Below are 19,239 nucleotides of genomic sequence, written 5' to 3'. Positions count from 1 at the left end.
TATGGGAAAGCCAAACCAGGTGTGCATCTGTTTGCTAAAAACACGCTTGGTGACTTTCATATAATATGGGGTTGAGAGGGGGTCTGCTTTTGAAACTGAATGGAGCGCCCAGCAGATAGGAACAAAATATGTAACCCACCTTATCTCCTTCCTCTCTATTTCATTCCTTTTTCCCTTCCCAGCCTGGCTCCAGTACCAGACATGAGCTGGCTGCTGCTGGCTGGTTGTCTTCAAGTGGTAAAGTGCAAGAAGGCAAGGCAGGGATCCCCTGCACACCCCATTACTGAAAAAAGTAGATCCCCACCCACCCACCAACTTTCACTTTATATCCAAACCAGTGAACCTTGAATTAAAATTTATAAATTGATGAAATGGTTGTGGATCTCAGGACCATGGGAGGATGCTAATGGTTGGCTTTGCATGCTGAATTTGATAAGGCCTTTTATGCTACCATCGGTATTCTTTTTTGTGGAATTTATAGATCGACTGTAGCGATTTTATTAAGGAATGTGTAATTCTTTTCCTTAGTCAACTCAGAAAGGAATTATATTTGCTCTACACCTTGTTCGTTAATTCATTTGAAAAGGTGAGGAACATATTTCTGCTTAAGACTTTAAACTAGTAGGATAGCAGATAATTAAAAACTGTCTCTATAATGACTAATGTTAAATTGGTCTGTTTTATAACTTTCCCTTTCTCACCGATCCTTTTCGCTGCTAATATTGAAGGAATCCCTTCTGGGATAACATCATGGAGCTTGATTTGCTGAAAAGAACAGTCCCACATGTTGTTCTTTATATGGAATATGAGTTAAATTTCACTGTTTTAAAGTTTTAAAAAAAAACCTAAATACCCTACAGGATTCAGTCCTGTGAAGTTTGGGGAGCCTCATGGCTGAATGGAACCCTGTCTTACACCCACACCCACCCACAAACCCATACCAATATTAGCAGATACCCATGCAAGCAGCATGATGGATATCCCTTGTAATGTCCAAGACTATGGCTTCGTGATGGAGCACACAGCATAGGTCTCCAACATCTTCTAGAAAAGACTCCTGGAGAGCTTCTGCAAGTCAGTGTAGGCAATATTGAGCTCAATGGACCAATGATCTGATTCTGTAGGCTATGGATCGTAAGGCAGCAATAGAGGACCTACTTAGCATTCAGATGATTCCAGGTTTAATCACTGGCATCTCCAGAAAATACTTGAAAGCCTCTTAGAGATTGTTGCCAGTCCCTGTAGGCCAGGCATGGCCAAACTTGGCCCTCCAGCTGTTTGGGGACTACAACTCCCATCATCCCTAGCTAACAGGACCAGTGGTCAGGGATTATGGGAACTGTAGTCCCAAAACAGCTGGACGGCCAAGTTTGGCCATGCCTGCTGTAGGCAGTGCTTAGCACAGGTGCCAACTTGAACAAAATATTGGGCGCCCCCTGCCCACACTTCTCCTCCGCTCCCTGCACTTCTGTAGAGCGCACCTTCCTCCACTGGGCACAACTGGGCACAGGACTCCTCTCCTCTAACACCCACTTGCCTCTTGTGCAAGAAGTTTTGGCCTGCTTGCCTGCCTCACTCTTCCAACCCCACCTGCTGCCCACTCCCTGCTCCTCCCAGCCTGCCAGCCTGCCTCTCTCCAGCTGCCCTGGCTCAAAATGTTGCCAAAAGTCAGGAGACAAACGAGGTAAAGAGGGTGGCATCTGGGTGGGTGGGACAAGGTGGCTGCCCAAGGGAGAGAGGGAAGGAGAGAGGAAAGGAAGGAGGGAGGTGCCAGCTTGCAGAAGATACAGTATGGAGGCATTCCCACTAAATATTTTATTGGGGAGCCCAAAGGGACCGGGCCCCCATAAAGTTGGCACCTATGGTAGTTAGCTAGATGGACCAATATAAAGCAGCTATCTCTTTGTGGCGTGTGTGCTGGTGCTCTTGGGATGAACCAGTTGGGGGGAATTGGGCTCTGTTGAGCCTAGTGGGACTTGTCCATGTGTGATTGACCAGCTCAAGACCTTATATTTAAGAAAGATAGTGATAATTACTCAAGCATAATGATATAACAGCCATCACCACCATACTTTTTTGTTTTTGTTTTAGGCATATGCCTTATCACTGTTAGAAACTGATTATGTTGGCCTTTGTCCAACATAGCAAACAACTTCTTATGTTTGCATCTTACCTGGTACAGTTTTGAGCCAGATTGGAAAGGAATAAGAAACAATGATCTGTTGCAACTTACCATGTGGTGATTAGTGCTAAAAGCCTGAATGTTAAAACTAACTTATTGATTATGTTTTGGATTGGTGTTAAAAATTATCAAACTTTTGAGATCGTTCTTTGCAAAATCCTCAAACCAAAATGGATTTGTTGGATATATGCAGAAGAGTGCACTGTTTTTCTACTGCCATTAAAAATTAGTTATTTTAATTCTCTTATTTGGTGATTTGCTGCGCAAATGAACAGCTTTTAAGTTTTTCGTTAAATGATAGATCACTCATCCTTTAGTTTCTGCAAATTACAGTTGGAGTCAAAATATAAATCTGGGAATAAAACCTCTCTTTTCATTTAGGTGTCTCTTTTGCACGTGTGGAACAAATGTGGCAATAACTATATTCTATTTTTAAAGTATATAATAAATGCATGATCTGCTTTACAAGCAGAGCTTAGATTTATTTTCATATTAAAATAAATCAGCAGACAACCAAAAGGGCACAACTTAGAGCATATTCGTTTTAGCTAAAGTGAATTAAGACCTTGTTTTTTAAACATAAAAATGTCCTTTCAGAAGCATTTGTATGTTCTATACTTAAAATATGTGTGGTTAAGATGGAATAGATATCATAGCTTTCTTACTTGAGTTGAAAACAAAAGGCAGTGGGCATACCCCTATACTGGGAAAGTATTGCTTTTTGATACATTTTTTATACGCCTTGCGTTGTAGCTGTACTAGATTCTAGACATTAGAATAAAAGGAAAGTATTCTTCCAGTGGGACAAAAGACCAAAAACAAATCTCTATAGGGTTTGGCCCCATGGTGGACTAGAGAGCAGTTTACTGTGATGGTAAAGACTCTCCTCCCTGAAAGGGAGGGGAGGGGTTGTGGTCGGGGCCCGAGCTCCGGCTAGCAGGGGGCGTGGCCCCCTGCTGCCCGCTCACCTGGCTGGCGCTCACGCCCCCGCAGGGGCCAACCAACCGGGGGTCACGGCGGGGGCGTGTCCAGCAGCATTTTGCTGCAGCGCCAGCCTTCCCCCGGCCTCATTCTTCCTTCCTTCGCCCCTCGCGAGTCACCCACCCTCCACTCCCTTTAGTTAGGGCTCAGGTTTTTGGCCTTGCTATGGACCTTAGGTTGGTCGCCCTGGTTGGCTGGGGGGCCTGGTAGGAGTTTTTCCATTTGGCACTAGGCTTTTTGGTTTTTTCGCCTACCTCGTAGCAATCGTCACAACTTTTGTGGTATTGGTGGGTAGGTTAGGCATTGGAATAATGTGATGCGCTGTGTGGAAGTGCTAGGTGTGGCCATCGCCTATGCCTTCAATTTTTAGGGGTATTCCGTTAAAGGAATCTGGGGGTCGTGTATTCCGTCCGATGCCTGCTTGGCGGGAGGCCTTGGCACGACCCTCGGGTGACAGCAGGGGTGAGCTTATAGTTGGATTAGCATCAACAGGCTCCACCTACTGGTGAAGAACCCACTGGTTTCGATCCAATGCCTAAGCCAATACCTTTTCAATTGCTGTAACCAATAAAGTTGTGGCCTTTTCTTGCCCATTAACCTTATATCACGTGTCCATGTGTCTTCATTTCACTTCACCGGGGGTCGGGCCCTCGAACCACAAGCTTTTGGAATGTGTACATAGTGAGAACTGAACAGGAACACTCCATACTGTTAGCATTTTGTTGCAAGCTCCATTGTTGTGTTTTTCTCAAATGCACATTTTAACACATTATGTACCCCTCAACTTTCCCACTTTAAGTGGGACACCCTGGAATCACAGAAGCCATCCCAGCTTCTGACTGGATCCCAGAATGTCCTGTTTTTGCTCCTGTAAGAGTACGGGCCCAAAAAGACATGCGTCCCGATTTTTCTCTGCATCATGTTTGAGGGTATGACATTAATATGCAATAGTTTTGAAAGCCAGTCTTCTACAATTGGTATATTATTTTTCATTTCTTCATTATGTGTGTACAGTTAATAACATATTCCCCACTAATTCTCCTCCTACCTTGTACGTAGTCTTTAATCCATTTTAATAATATAATTTGTGGCACAATTGCTAGTTTATCCCCCCCATTATTTCCTGTGTTGTTCTAATAATACACAGCCAAATAAACTTACATACCCATCAAATGTACATAAAATTAGTTTTTTGAAATCAAACCTGTATTCCTACCCATATCACACTGCAGAATGAAATATTTAAAGCTTGGCATATATTATTGCAGAGACATTTTTCTAAACTCAAGTTCCACAGGTCTAAATTAAAATATATCATCCTTTCCAACAAATGTTTTTCAAATCATGAAAAAAAACCTCTTTATTTTTTAAAAAAGAACTTTCGATCATTTTTGTGCCATCCCTTTTACTTTTAGTGCATCTCTGTTATAAATTAACACATTATAAAGAGCTGTCATAACAATTTCTCAGCGATTTAACTCAAGTGACCTCCTGTACATCAGATCGTAGGCAAAAAAATAGCTTCATAGACCTCATGCAGTTTCTGTTGATATCCCTTAAAAATAATTCTGTTGATATCTCTTTAAATGCAGCAAATGCACTCTTCCCTCTCTCAGCAAACCTGTTCTGTCTAAGGCATTATTGCCACCCACCCAAGTTCCATTCAACTTTATGGCAATTCCACCTCCTAGCTCATGGACAAGGAATCTGTGTTGTTAGACTACAGTCACTCCTGGCTGTTGACTATGCTGGCTGGGGCTGGCAGGAACTGAAGCTCAGCAACATCTAGAAAACCACCAGATTTCCTCTCCTAGCCTTTCTTGTTTGGTGCAGGCAACATATTAGTGGACAGTTGAGAAACCATGGAGAAGGGATGGGTTACCCTCACAAGTACTGATCTTACATACACCTCGTGTGTGTGTGTGTGTGTGTGTGTGTGTGTGTGTGGTTTATACATGACTAGGCTTAGTGCATGAAGTCAGGTATATTTCAGAGACTGGACCAGGGCACATTATGTTACTAATTCACATCGCAAGCTCACTGTCCACAGATATGTCACATGCACAGGGTGAATGTTCTTGCCTTTTCTATCCATTTATACTGGCATTGGGCTAGATTGGGCATGATATGATCTGGAGAGCTGTTTTAATTTATACACTTCAGTTTAAAGTCATTGAGAACTGCAAGTTATATGCACGAAATATGGCAAGTGGGAATCAATGGCAGAGCCTTTTTAGGTGTGGCACTCAAGCCCAGCAACAAACTCACAAGGGAGCTCTGTGCAGCTGCCCAACGACTTGGTTTTTGTTTAGCAGTGAAAATACTTTTATTTCAGTAAGCTTTTGTAGATTATCATCTCTGGGCTGCCTTTTACGCTGCTTCCACTTTTTTTTAGGCTTGCTGTGTGGTTTTATTAGTATATTTGTTCTTCATTATGCTTTGCTGCTTTAACATTGCACATATTTATTTATTTATTTAATTCCCATCCCCTAAAATTATTATACCACTAGACTGTAGAAAAACAAAAAACACCCACCCTCAAAATGGTTTATGAAAAGCATACACCACCTTGTGCATTTGTTAGAAAGCTGGGAATAAAAAAAAAAGAAATTTTAATAAAATATGTGAGATAAGCGCTGAGTAGGTAAGTCACAAAATATGGAAAACAAAATGAGTATTGCAGATCTGGAATAGAGTTTAAAATTCCAACATATGGGATTGGAAATTAAACTAGGTTACTTTTTAGGGAGTTGCAAATGACAGCAGGAGGGAAAAGGAGATGGTTGATATTCTTTCCATGAACTTTTTAAAAATCTTAGTATCCAAGGCAATGAATTTTGATTTCTTTTTATAAGGTACACATATCTCCTAGATTTACCTGTTTCTGTTTATCTATTTCTCTACAGATAACAGGAGAATAGGCACAGAACCATTTTGCTGGAAAATCACCAGAATGTGCTGAGCGTTCTCAAGGATATGGTATGTAAACAATGCGTCACTATTTGTTAAATTTAGGATTAGGATGGAAGTTTTTATTTGCAGACTTTTGTTTTCAAATTTTAGGGGACAGGGGGCAAAAAGGGAGAGAAGTTTGGGGGGAGGTGTTAGAAACAAGTTTAGAGAGCTTAAAATTTGGTGCAACAGCCATGATAATTCCTCCACCACCCCCTTACATTATTTTGAAATTATTTAAGATTGGCTCTCTACTGGTGTGGTCACATAGTATCACAGAATTGTAGAGATCTTGCACAATCTGGGTATGGCACCCAGTTTGTTTGCTGACACTCTTATTTTCAACTCACTGTGGGGTGAGCTGAACAAATCTCTTTCTGCATCAGCTGCCTATTTTCTAAAAGGGTAAATCTGTTTGCTGCAGACTAATTTAAAAGTTAGTAGACTGGGCTGTATTTTGTGCTGTTCTTGCAGAGACATGAGGGATGAATTTGTCCTTTTCAAAATGACTGCTGCAGATTCTCCTAGTGTTTTGCAGAGTACAGGCTGCTTCCTCCAAGTTATCTTCCTGGCTTCGTAAAGGGATGTCCTCTATTAGCTGCATTCATGCACAAAGCCCTTTGTCTAGAATTCCAAGCACCAGTCTTTCAGATGTACTTTTTGTCTGTAAAATCGCAATATTTTTAGCCTGTTCTGTCAAAGACAGTGGTCCCACCTAGGGGACAGGATTCTAGCCCAAGTCAGGTGTGTGTGTGTGTGTGTGTGTGTGTGTGTGTGTGTGTGTGTGTACCTGGTAGGCACAGCATCCAGCCACACTTGGCCACATACCACTAATACCAATTCAAAACCCAGGAAGCAAAGGTCAACTCAAGCAAAGGTAAGATTCCAGCCACTCAACCTCAGGCAAAGGAAAGTTTAGGTCCAGATAAGTGAGAAAGAGTATATGTGTTTGAGGGATGGAGGGAGAGATAAGTATAGATATACAGTATTGTTGTACCAGAAGCAAAACATTTTTTAAAAAATGCTGTTAGCAGCTGAAAAATAATTGCTGCTCTTGAATTTGCTTCTGAAGCAAACAGCATCATGCCCCTTCATGCTGGGGATGATCTTGATAATACGATCTCCAATCAATTGATAGGTGACGAATTATTATTATTATTATTATTATTATTATTATTATTATTATTATTATTATTATTATTATTTTATTAAGTTTCTATATTGCCCTTCATCTGAGGATCATAACTCACTATGGCCCCCACAAACAGCTTATTAAAAAACCCTCCTCCATGTTTCAGATGCAATTTGGAGATTCAGTGGGAGCTCCACTGCAAAGAAAAGAACTGTATTTTATGTGCAGTTTTTTTGGATATCGTCCCTCTTAACAGTTTGGGGTTTTAGTGGGAGTTATTGAACAGGAAATTCACAGAATAACTTTTGATGCACACATATTTCAATAGTACATGTATAAACCTCTGGATCACAGCCAGTGCTAAAGTGCTTGGGAATTTCAAAAGCTAGCCAGCAACAGACTTATCTTCTCCTAGTAAATGCCCATGTTTAACTAAATACTTATCTGCTGTGTTTATTGAATTTGAATATACACATGAAAATATGAAGGGATGCTGAAGAAAAGGGAGATTAAAATGGTTTCAATTTATTAACTTTGAAACGGATAGGCATTTGTGTGGCAAAGGCACTAGCAAAATAAATAAACATCAGTGCCTCAGTCCTTAGATCAGGAAGGAAGGAAGAAGGGTCTTTGAAGGGAAGAGGAGTTTTGGGAAAGGAATGGCAGGGGCGTAGAAAGGAGGGTGCGGGGGGGGGTGCAGTCTGCCCCGGGTGTCGTCCCTGAGGGAGTGACAAAATGGCACACCGTGGGGGGCGGCACTTACTGTGGGGCCTGGCCTGCAGCACCCCCAAGCCACGCATCTCTCCAGGGAGTGATGTGGTGGCTCGGGGCCCCGCGCTGCCTGAAATGGCAGTGTGGGGCTTGCATCCACCAGGCTGACTCTGTGGGCAGCTCACCGCAGCGCTCCCATGGGCAGATCACCATGTTGCCTCCCTGGGCGGATTGCTAAGGTGCCTGCATGCGCAGATCGGCCCACCCCCGTGGGCGACTCGCCCTGTCCTCACCACTCCGGGTGCCGGAGCAGCTAGCTACACCCCTGATGTATGGTCTAGCTATCAGGAGTTCAGCCTACACTCGAGTAGGACCCTGGTAGAGACACATGCCCAACTAGCATGTTCTCTCTGTCCTGGTCGATCATTCGGGAGCTTCATAAGCTTTCTTCAGCCCGAACATCACAGCAAACTCTGTGTGTGCCGATACCAACCGACACCGGCACACTTAGGGATCTGCAGAGTTTGCACAGTTGCGTAACAGACCTCAGCAACTCAGCATTTTGGCTAATCTACTTTATTTACATATAAACATATACGGAGCACTGCAACATGGCTCCTTCTCTCTCTAGCATCAGACAGCAAAGAGAAAAAGAACAAAGAACAATAGTCCCACTTCACAGAACACAGTAACACAAACATCCCGTCTTCGTCACTTCCCACTCTGTGGAGTCAAAACACACACCGTCATGTGATAGACAAAAATCCCATGACTGCAATCACGGAGCAGGAATTCTAACACTAGCTCCATATAGGGCAGCCTCAAGTGCTCTTAAGTACAGTGGTACCTCGGGTTACATACGCTTCAGGTTACATATGCTTCAGGTTACAGACTCTGCTAACCCAGAAATAGTACCTCGGGTTAAGAACTTTGCTTCAGGATGAGAACAGAAATCGTGCTCCGGCGGCGCAGCAGCAGGGGCCCCCATTAGCTAAAGTGGTGCTTCAGGTTAACAACAGTTTCAGGTTAAGAACGGACCTCCAGAACGAATTAAGTACTTAACCCGAGTACTTAACCACTGTACAGTAGCGCTTAGTATTCTTTCTTCTCCTTCAAAGACATAGGTATTGTGGGAGTAGAGGGATGCTGTGCTCTCAATCAGTGTTTCAGGGACTATGATATTTTAGCGGGGAGCCTCTTGGAATGCTATTTGCTACATACCCCATGACCCTCTCCTGTACACACTTACCTAAGAAGCCCCACTGAATGTAATGGGACTTACTTCTGTGTAGACTTGCCTAGGACTGTAGCACTAATAGATCCAAGAGTAATTTTTCAACACATTTATGAAGAAAATTATATTGGTTAAAGGCAAATAAGTGGGTTTGATGAATATACTTCTCCCTGGGGCAAGACTTTTTGCAAATATAATTTAATGTGTTTGTTTTCAATCCTGTAATTGGTGCGGTTGGGGAGCCAAATACATCTCACCTATACTATGCATTCTGCAAGAAGTGTTTGTACAAAAATAGTTCTCAGGCACAGAAATGGTGAAAGATTTGCTTTAAATAACACGTTAAATATTGAATACATATATTAACTATTTATCTGTTGGTGGGAACTAGACCATTATAATATACTACCCATGGAATGCAGCCGCTCTGTTTTATCTTGTCCAAGATGTTATTTTGAAAAGACTACACAGCATCTGTAAAGCTTGCAGTCTTGCATCATTAGTATGTTTTGAATCCTCGACCCACCTAAATCATGTAATAGGAAAACTGTCTTTCAAATAGAAATACGCTCAAGAAAAAAGAAAAAAAAATCTGATTTATGTGATGGTTTCCATAAAGCTGTGGATAATTATTTACAAAACACAGGATTAATAAGCATCTATTTTCATGTCATCACTGGGAAGAGATTCAAACTTACTCAGATATCGTGCCATTCTGTTTTATGAAACTTTATCTTGGTATATATATATATAAAAATAGAGCTTGTCATACTTATCTGTAATGTGAAGTGATTTCTGTTCATCTCTATGCACCTCGTGCCTAGCTTTTCCTATCCTGCTTTCCACACTCTGGCAAACACATTAACAATAGAGGCTGGGGTAAGATATGAATATATAGATACCTTGTACATAAAATATATGCTCCATCCGTAGTTATAGGATAAGGCTGTACAAAACTCCCAAACCATTGTGCTTTGTAGATTATTTGGAGTACAAAACTTTCCCCCTTCCAAACACCATCACTCACTCATGTTTTATTGCAATTTTTATTCCACCCTCCCCCCCAATTTGGAAACAATACTAACAGATTTAGCCTATCAGCCTTCTAAGATTAACTGTTTCCATAATCATATTGTGCCAATGCTGTCAGGGATGGGTGTCTCCAAAGTTATTCTGAAGTCATTTAGACTATTAAAGGATTAATAATCTGGCCTTGCAAACCCTAAATGATTTGAGAAGTTATTACTTTTATCTGGTGTCCCACAGGCTTCACCTGAAACAATTAGACGAACAGGACTGGTCAGGGCCTGAGCTTCTGTTGTGGAATTTAAATAGAACCTCTTTATCCCATTCGAGGTTGAAACTGATTTAAATCGAAAGCATGTTTCAGTACATTCTTCTTTTTTTCACAAGAAGCTAAAATGTGCTTGTCCCAACCATTATGTAAATGGACACAGTTATAGCTGCATCTGTAAAACAAACAGCCCAGCCTCTTCAAATAAGGACCATCATGGGCAACCCTGTTTGTTTTTTTTCTCTTATTGGGAAACAGGATGCCAAAGTCAAGGAGAAAATCCTTTCTTTAAACACAGAATGCGACCATCTTCTGAAAAGAACGCAACTTTTATTTTATTTTTTAATGAGCCGTGCACAATTAGATAAATCTTCCCAAATGTAGATAGTATAACTGGATAAAGATGAAATCTGCTGAAATCATCTTATGTAAACTGCATAATGGCACTTCAAATGGCCCCTTTCTGTCACCCACCATAAGCATCACACACACCCACACACACACCATTCCCGCTGCAGTCAGGTGAACTGTCAAAGAGCTATTATGGTTGGCTGCCTAGAATTCTGTGGAAAGACAAATCTGTACAATTTTCTCCTTGGACAATAAATGGTTCTTTTTGTGCTTCTAGGTTTCCCTAAACAATTTTGCTATATAGATAATGTGGGTCTTCTTTTCTTCTTCTTTTTTGCATGATCATGATAGATAGATAGATGATAGATAGATAGATAGATAGATAGATAGATAGATGATAGATAGATAGATAGATAGATAGATAGATAGATAGATAGATAGATAGATAGATAGATAGATAGATGATAGATGACAGTGAAGGGATATCGTTTGGGCTGAAACCTGTACCATGAATGGATGGATACATGTTAGCATTACCATATATGGGTAAGCTTTTATTTTGTATTTTTTTCCTGCTGTAGCTCATCACGTATGGTTCAGACACATAAGAGCAGCATGTTGCATTTTGGTATATGTTTAACCGCTACTGATAGAACTAGAAAATGGAGGAACCAAACACACATACAACTGCGAGATCACTCGATTTACAATTCAATGCTGGGACCTGACAAACATTACATACGCTTAGCCTTCCATGCCTGTTTAAAATACTGCATGCTCAGAAATGAACAGATTATTGTAATGTGTAACAGTGCATCTTCTGATAAAGCCTGACCTCATAAATAAAGAGATGAATAAAGGTGGCATTTCTGAAAGTATTTTCTTTAGAGACAAGGCTTTTGTACATTCTAGGGGAAAGCTATATGTTAGGGTTTTTTATTTTTATTTATTTAATATACTTAAATAAAGCCTGGACTTAAATAAACTGGACTGTTTATTTTTTTTAAAAAAAACCCAGCAAAACAAAAATAAGCTGAACAAATATTTGTAGAATAGCCTTTCAAAAAATAATTGTTTTTCCTTGTTTTTGTATACTGCTTATTTATTCTAAGAATTTGCTTCAGCTGATAAGCAGCAGAAGTCAGATTTCAGGCGCTCAAATTGTGGCAGTTCAATAATTGCCTACTCTGGTGTAATCCTATTTTTTTCCAGTGGCCTTGACTAGTGTGAATGGTCATGGAATAATTCCCAAAATTTTCTTTCAGATGTCACAAAATTGCATGAGGGTAGACATCAGTTGCCGTTACAAAAGAAGCAGATGCAGCGCAGGCAAATGGCGATTTTAAAATCCTGTACCATCAAAAACCATCTTGTTTACAAAATCATAGATTTGGAAAATCCCATTCTCTCTCTCTCTCTCTCTCTCTCTCTCTCTCTCTCTCTCTCTCTCTCTCTCACACACACACACACACACACACACACACACACAAAGTTATTTGCAGCACTTGATGGAACTTTTATGTTTTCCTTTATTTTATTTTTTAATTCCTTGGAAGTATTGTAGATTAACAGTTGTATTTTACATTTTAAAAATAATAATTTGTGGGTAAACGTTTTAAATGTGCTATGAATACCATTTTACATGCTGGTGCACATGTGGGTCCTTTTGTAGATGCACTTAGCATAGTAGTTTGCCTGCATATGTATCTTGTGAAAACCCCACTGCCCCAATCTGGCAGAGGCATTTTGAGAACAGATATGGGATTCTGTACATGGATTGGTCCTCGGGATCAGTTCCATGAGCGTGCGCACAAAAGTACTGTGTAGTAAAAATAAACAAATCCTTGCATTGAGAACTTGGGCGGTGCACAGACAGTGCTCCTACATTGCGAATGCACCACTAAACGTATGTTTAGCATTTCCAGCTTTGAAAGCCTGGATGAAGCACGGGAGAGGGAACCTCAAAAAAGGTTGCCAGGTCTGCCGCAGCTGACAGGGCCAACCGTGCACTTGGCCAGAGGACACCCCCCCCCCCAAAAAAAAGCTTAAAACCTTTTTGTGCCCGGCAACCCTAATATACACCCACTTGCATGAGAACAAGCTTGTGCCCTAAATGCTCAGCATCAGAGCTTTGAATAACACATTTGAAACCTTGAGCTGCTCCAAATGTTCTCTGGATTGTGGCCAGGGTCTGTGCCCCAAATAATTTACATGTAGGCGGTGCTTTTTTCTGGGGGTGCACATACCCCTAAACATCTTGTGAATCTAAGTTTGGCCTCATTGAGGGGCAGTATTTCAATATGAGTAGGAAAATGAGAGTACCCCTCAACATTTCTTTTTTTTAGAAAAAAAGCACTGCATGTAGGATGGGAAGCTGTCATCAAATGCACCATTATATTCACCAAGAATCAGTGCTAAGCCTGGTACAGATGGTTCTTCCTTCTGTCCCGCAGAGTTAGTTAATATATATTGCTATAGAGTTGTCTTTTGGAATAGGTTCACAGAGCCTTTCTTCCCCCTGTCGAGCCACGTAGCACCCACAGAGCTGCTTCCCGATTCTCAGATAGCATAATTTTGGAAACGTCGTACGTAAGCTTATTTGTTTCTCTGCTGTCTTCATAAGCAGGAGAATCTAATTCCCTCCCCTCTGCATATCGGCTAGACTGGACAAATCAAGGTGACAATCCGTGGTTAGCTCTGTCAGGCCCTTTGTGCTGCTGCTGCTCTGAATTGAAATACAATGGAAGCAAAGTGGTATATATAACAGTCCAGCTGCTTTGCTGTGACAGGAGAGTCCCAGTATTACAGTGTGTCAGATCTTGTTTGTATACCGAGTGTGGGCCATTCCGTACGATGACAATGCAAATTGTGAAAACTCTCCGGCAAGATAGGAAGTCATATCAGGAGATGTATGTCTGGGAAGGTGTGGGGAGGGCTGCTCACTCAAAATCGCCTTGCAGTAAGGATCCCACATCAAAGCCTATCTTTTTGGCGCAGCTCTTCTATTCCTATGCAGGGCCCATTTCCTAACAGTGACAGGAGACACAACCAGGCACTTGTTCGTAAATCTATCAGAGACTGCCTTTCTCGGGGTTCTGCACTGATGTTACTTTTTAAAGGCAGCTTTATATTTCATTTAAGCATGCAATTAATCATCCTTACAGTGTCGAGATCACTGGCGTCAGCAGTGTGATTTAATTAAATTTGAAATTATTGTACAGTACATATATAGGCATCCAACTAGCCAGCCCAAATTAAATGCTGTGGTCTATTTCTTACCCAGGGTGTTTTCAATTTAAGTATTCATCCAAAAGGTCACCCTTCACAGAAGGAAACCGTTTTTATGTTTGAACTGTTGCAAAACTGAAGTAGCAAAATCAACACGAAACCTGTGCAGTGAATTCTTATTGTTCAGTGCACTTGTATGCATGAATTTTTTTAAAAAAATATATTGCCTTTTTGTGTTATGCTGATTTTATGTCCAGTGTTCTTAGAGCGCCATTTTCATGCTTCCAGGTTGCTCTCCTCTGTTGTGTCAGCACTGAGCTGAGTTAGGGTGGAAAAGAGAATCCACCATTTTGTTTCAGTGCTGTATTCAAGCAATTAGTCTACAAAATGGAACTATATATATATATATATATATATATATATATAGAGAGAGAGAGAGAGAGAGAGAGAGAGAGAGAGAGAGAGAGAGATGGTATTTGGGTGGCTTTTACCTGCTTGAGAGCAGCAAGCAAAACCATATACTGTTAAAGCACTTCCTGAAATAATTTCCAAGGGTGATTTAATTATGGTTATTACTAAAGGGGTGGATGTGGGTGGGTGGGTGAGTGGGTGTGCGAGAGAGAGAGAGAGAGCAAGAAAGCAAGAGAGAGAGAGCCTAGTAAAAGGAGGCCTTTGTGGGTCTTTATCTGCTGAATGGTGTACAGTACATAGTATACTTGCAGTCAAATGCAAATTTGTAATTTTTTTTCCAATGAATTGATAATCTAGATTAGATTTAAATGTGATTTGTTTAAAAAAGAAAAGAAAATTGTTTTTGCATTACATTCTTGCACATGTAATTCACAATATTTCAGACAAGAAACCAGGCCAGTAACACTCAAAAGACCCTAGCACTGGCATGTGTGTATAGATAGATAGATAAAGTGGTGCCTTGCAAGACTAAATTAATCCGTTACGTGAGTCTCTTCGTCTAGCGGTTTTTTCGTCTTGCGAAGCAACCCTATTAGCGGCTTAGCGCTATTAGCGGTTTAGCGGCTATTAAAGGCTTAGCGGCTATTAAAGGCTTAGCGGATTAGCGGCTAAAAGCCTATTAGCGGCTTAGCGGCTTAGAAAAAGGGGGGGAGCGGGGAAAAATCGAAACACTCGCAAGACGTTTTCGTCTTGCGAAGCAAGCCCATAGGGAAAATCGTCTTGCGAAGCAGCTTAAAAACGGAAAACCCTTTCGTCTAGCGGGTTTTCCGTCTTGCGAGACATTCATCTTGCGGGGCACCACTGTAGATAGATAGATAGATAGATAGATAGATAGATAGATAGATATTAAAGGGCAGGGTTTGTTTTTTTTTATTCTGGAAAATGTGTCATCCGTTAAGTGCAGTTCAGGTCTTGTGTGTGAAAAGCACAAACCTTCCCCCCCCCTTTTTTTTTTTTTGATGTGCTGCGGTGTCTGCACTTTTTGAAATTGCATATTTATCAGCCTATGCATTATTTATGAGCTTGGAAAGAAGACCGGAGGGGGGGGGAGGAGTGGGAGGGATAGAAAGAGTGCAAAAACATATGCTTTGAAAGAGGAGTATTTTATACACACATAGTACGAAGCCTTTCTCAAGGATTACGCTAAGTAATTGATTGCTCCTTCCCTTGTACTTTTTTCCACTGAGTTGACTAGCCTTGTGATTCTTCCTTTTCCTTCCTTCCTTCATTGGCTGGGAAGGACTTAGATGATGTTTGCCACTGATACGCAATTCTCCTGCAGTGTCCAAAAGAAAAGGGTATTTAATAAATATTAATATTTCAACTGTCAGGTTGCATTCTTGTCAAGAAGGTTCTGACAAACGGAGGATTAACGACATGTTTCATAAATTAGAAATGATCCCCTCTGCAGAATGTCCAAACCGAAACTCAATAGTAGACCAACCAGGCTGGTTCTCTGACCCAGTTGAACACCTCATCTGCGTCAGATCTGCAGTCAGTCGTGTGGAGGAAAATAAGGCTCCTCATCATTCATTACCCCTTGCCATCTCGATTGTTTCTTCCTTGGGATGTGTGGGCTCCAAATTAGCAAGCTTGCCTCACATGCCACATCATTCGATTAGACAGTCACATCAAACATTTCTTTCCCCCCTTTCATTGCCTTCAGAAAAATTAAGGGAAATGGGAGAAAAAGAATTTCTACGTAAATATTTTCATCACTGGGGTCAGGCAGGAATTGACATAACAGAAGCTGAAATATAATGGAAAATAGGTGAAACAGAACATTTCCTAAATAATGAACTAAAGAAAGTAGGGGTTTGAATAAAACAATAAGTGAATATCCATTGACAGGGCTTTTGTGGTAGGTTAATGCCTAGCCAAACAAAATTAGAATGTTGATGTTGATAGTAATAACTCTTATTATTATTATTAGCCTGAAATATACTTGGTGCTTTACAAAAGGCTGCCTCCTCTCCATAAGCTCCCATACCTTAAGGGCAAGACAAGAGGCTTAAAGTCTGGTTTGTTTATGAAAAAAAAGTATATTAAAATAAAGCCTGTTGTGTTTGTGTGTATTATGCTCAAATTCATAGGGAAACTAGAATGAATTTGTGCGAAGATCAAAGTTCTTCTTCGGTATGAAAGAGTCAAACAAGTCAACGAAAATCCATTGACCGCTGTCTTTTTCTTCTATCTGTACCCAGATCATGCGCTACACGGAACTGGGCTACAGAGTGTATAAAAATGTTTAGCCTAATCATTCCCTAATGACAGTGACTTATGTCCTTAGTGCAGTTGATTTGTTTCCTGGGTTTTAAAAGTAGATTATTTCCATGGTGCAGGCTTAGTGTAAGCTGCTGAGAAACCACAAGCACTGCACTTCAGCCTGAGTTTGGGACATTCGCCAAGGGTAATCTGATTAAAAGGGCATTTAAACACACATAGAGAGAGAGAGAGAGAGAGAGAGAGAGAGAGAGAGAGAGAGAGATTCTGCTGCTTTGAAATGCTGGGCAGTGAGATAGAATGGGGCCAAAAAAATTGCTTTTTCAAGGCAAACCATTATGCCTGAGCAGAATTAAAAGCGTGATAAGCAGCATCACAGGAATGATTCTTTTTGACAGACTTGCAACTGGATAAACAAAGCATCTGTTACAGACCCACAAGCAAATCTGTGATCTATTTAATGCTGGTTTTGGTTGTTTGTTCTGCCTTTAATCGTGTTTGATTACTGCATAGGTGTGAGGCACCGAGGGCTTGCTTTATCTGTAAGAATTCAAAATGCGTTCTTAAAAAAAAATCCCACAAAATAACAAACAACTTGATGTGTACACACACACACTAGGTTGTTTTTTTTAAAAAAAAAAAAATCTCTTCCGTGGCCTGACATTTACAAATATTCTAGTATAAATGCAGTTGTTTGTGATGTGCATAGGGTACCATTTACCTGAGAAATTTAGCAGCTGTACATTGTACAAAGGTAATTATCCAATCTCAAATCTTAGGTGACTTATAAAAGGAGAGTGTGATATTAATTAAATATGTCATGTTTGCACACAGCATAATGTGCTGTCATTGGATCATTTTGCCTTATTGAACTACATTTCCGTTCTCCTGAAAAATCTAAACGGCAAAAGAAAATGTTTCTGCTTTTCTTCACATTCCTGGAGTTCTGAGCATGGCAGATCACCTTGATCTCCACTAATAGTATGCTGTGTGTGTGTGTGTGTGTGAGAGAGAGAGAGAGAGAGAGAGAGAGAGAGAGAGAGAGAGAAGAGGATGTCCCTGTAACACATAATCTGCTTCCATGTTCGTTCAGCCTTCAGAGCAGAGCCTCTCGGTAGTGCGAGGCCCATGTATAGCAAGGAGAAAATGGGTCCCATTTGTTGTCTGCAAAACAGCCATCTTACCTACACCTTCTCCGCCAGTAGTGAATGAAGGGGTTCACTTTATTTGACATGCCATTGCTTCAGAGGACGGCACCATGAATGGAAAATGTGTCACTTGTGTGTGTGTGTGTTTCTTCCTAGTAATAGTAAATAACATAGCAGATTAAGGGAATATGCCAAACTACCAAAATTGTTGCTTTCTCCAAACAAACCTCTGCGTGCAGGATTGCGCCCAGAATTTGGCATTTATATTTTATGCATGGGCATAGGTCACAGTATTCATTGCATTAAGTCCCTTTAGCTCATGTAGATACATGCATCTTTGTGCTTTCCAGGAATACCATGACAACCTTTCTAAAGTGACAGTCCTATGATCAAATCATCTTTGCCTCTTCTTCTCCCCCCTTCTTCTCCCCCCTCCTTTCTGCATCTCTCTCCTTCTGTCTCCATCCCTCTCTCTCTCTCTCATCTCTAAATTCACTCCAGCATACAGATCGGAATGTGGATTGATATCTCATATAAACATGTGTTTATTTAGAAATTGGGGTGAAAGCATAATCCTGTATTTGCGGGGAAGTCAGTTGGGGAAATCCACAGGCTGAATAGAATTGGTGGGATTCTGGGAAATGGCTCAGAAATTAAAGGAGAGAGTGAAGCATTAAGAGAACTGAAAGGAGACTTACCTAAAGCACTTGAGGTAGGGCTGGATCAAGGGAATGGGGCAATGCTGGGAAAGCATATTTTTCTGGGAGATGTAGGCTTGATAGAAATGAACTCGGAGACTTATTTGGTCATCTGAAAGACCCCATTTCTATGATTATTTTAAAATATGAACCTACAAATATTAGAAAAATCAGTTCCAAGCTATACATATTCATCAGCCGCATTTACAGAGAAAGGGGTTTAACTGTGTCCTAATCTCATTTAAATTGTTAACTATGAAAAATATATTGCTAGTTAGCTTTCTTGCATTTTTTCTTTTCTTTTCCCTTCAGTGTATGGAGTAAAATGTTTGTTTTTGGAATTTGAAGGTCTGCGGACTATTAATAAACTTACACATTATTAAAAGCATGCCTTGGCCACCACATCTCAGTATCATTGCAGTGCTTTCACAAGATGCTTGGGTGTTTTCCTCTTGCGAGGGTTTATCATTCATAATTTCATTTACGTTACATTTGTGACTGCAATCTCTATTCAGAGTTAGCCTCAGTCTGTTCATATAACTAGGTTTAAATGTACAGTGGTACCTCGGGTTACATACGCTTCAGGTTACATACACTTCAGGTTACAGACTCCGCTAACCCAGAAATAGTACCT

General features: G+C 40.8%; 1 long non-coding RNA gene across 3 annotated transcripts in view; it reads left to right on the top strand.

Moving 5' to 3' along the window:
* LOC308593134 overlaps positions 1-19,239 on the top strand; it is a 242,246-nt gene that overhangs the window by 100,735 nt on the left and 122,272 nt on the right. For all 3 annotated transcript variants that reach the window (XR_014010767.1, XR_014010768.1, XR_014010769.1), the window contains exon 3: positions 6,070-6,142. This is a non-coding gene — a long non-coding RNA (uncharacterized lncRNA). The remainder of the gene's footprint in view (positions 1-6,069; positions 6,143-19,239) is intronic.

Source organism: Podarcis bocagei (assembly GCF_964188305.1).
Source record: "Podarcis bocagei genome assembly, chromosome: 8".
Taxonomy (NCBI): domain Eukaryota; kingdom Metazoa; phylum Chordata; class Lepidosauria; order Squamata; family Lacertidae; genus Podarcis; species Podarcis bocagei.
Note: the sequence above shows the minus strand (reverse complement) of the source record. Positions and strands in the feature narration are given on the sequence as shown.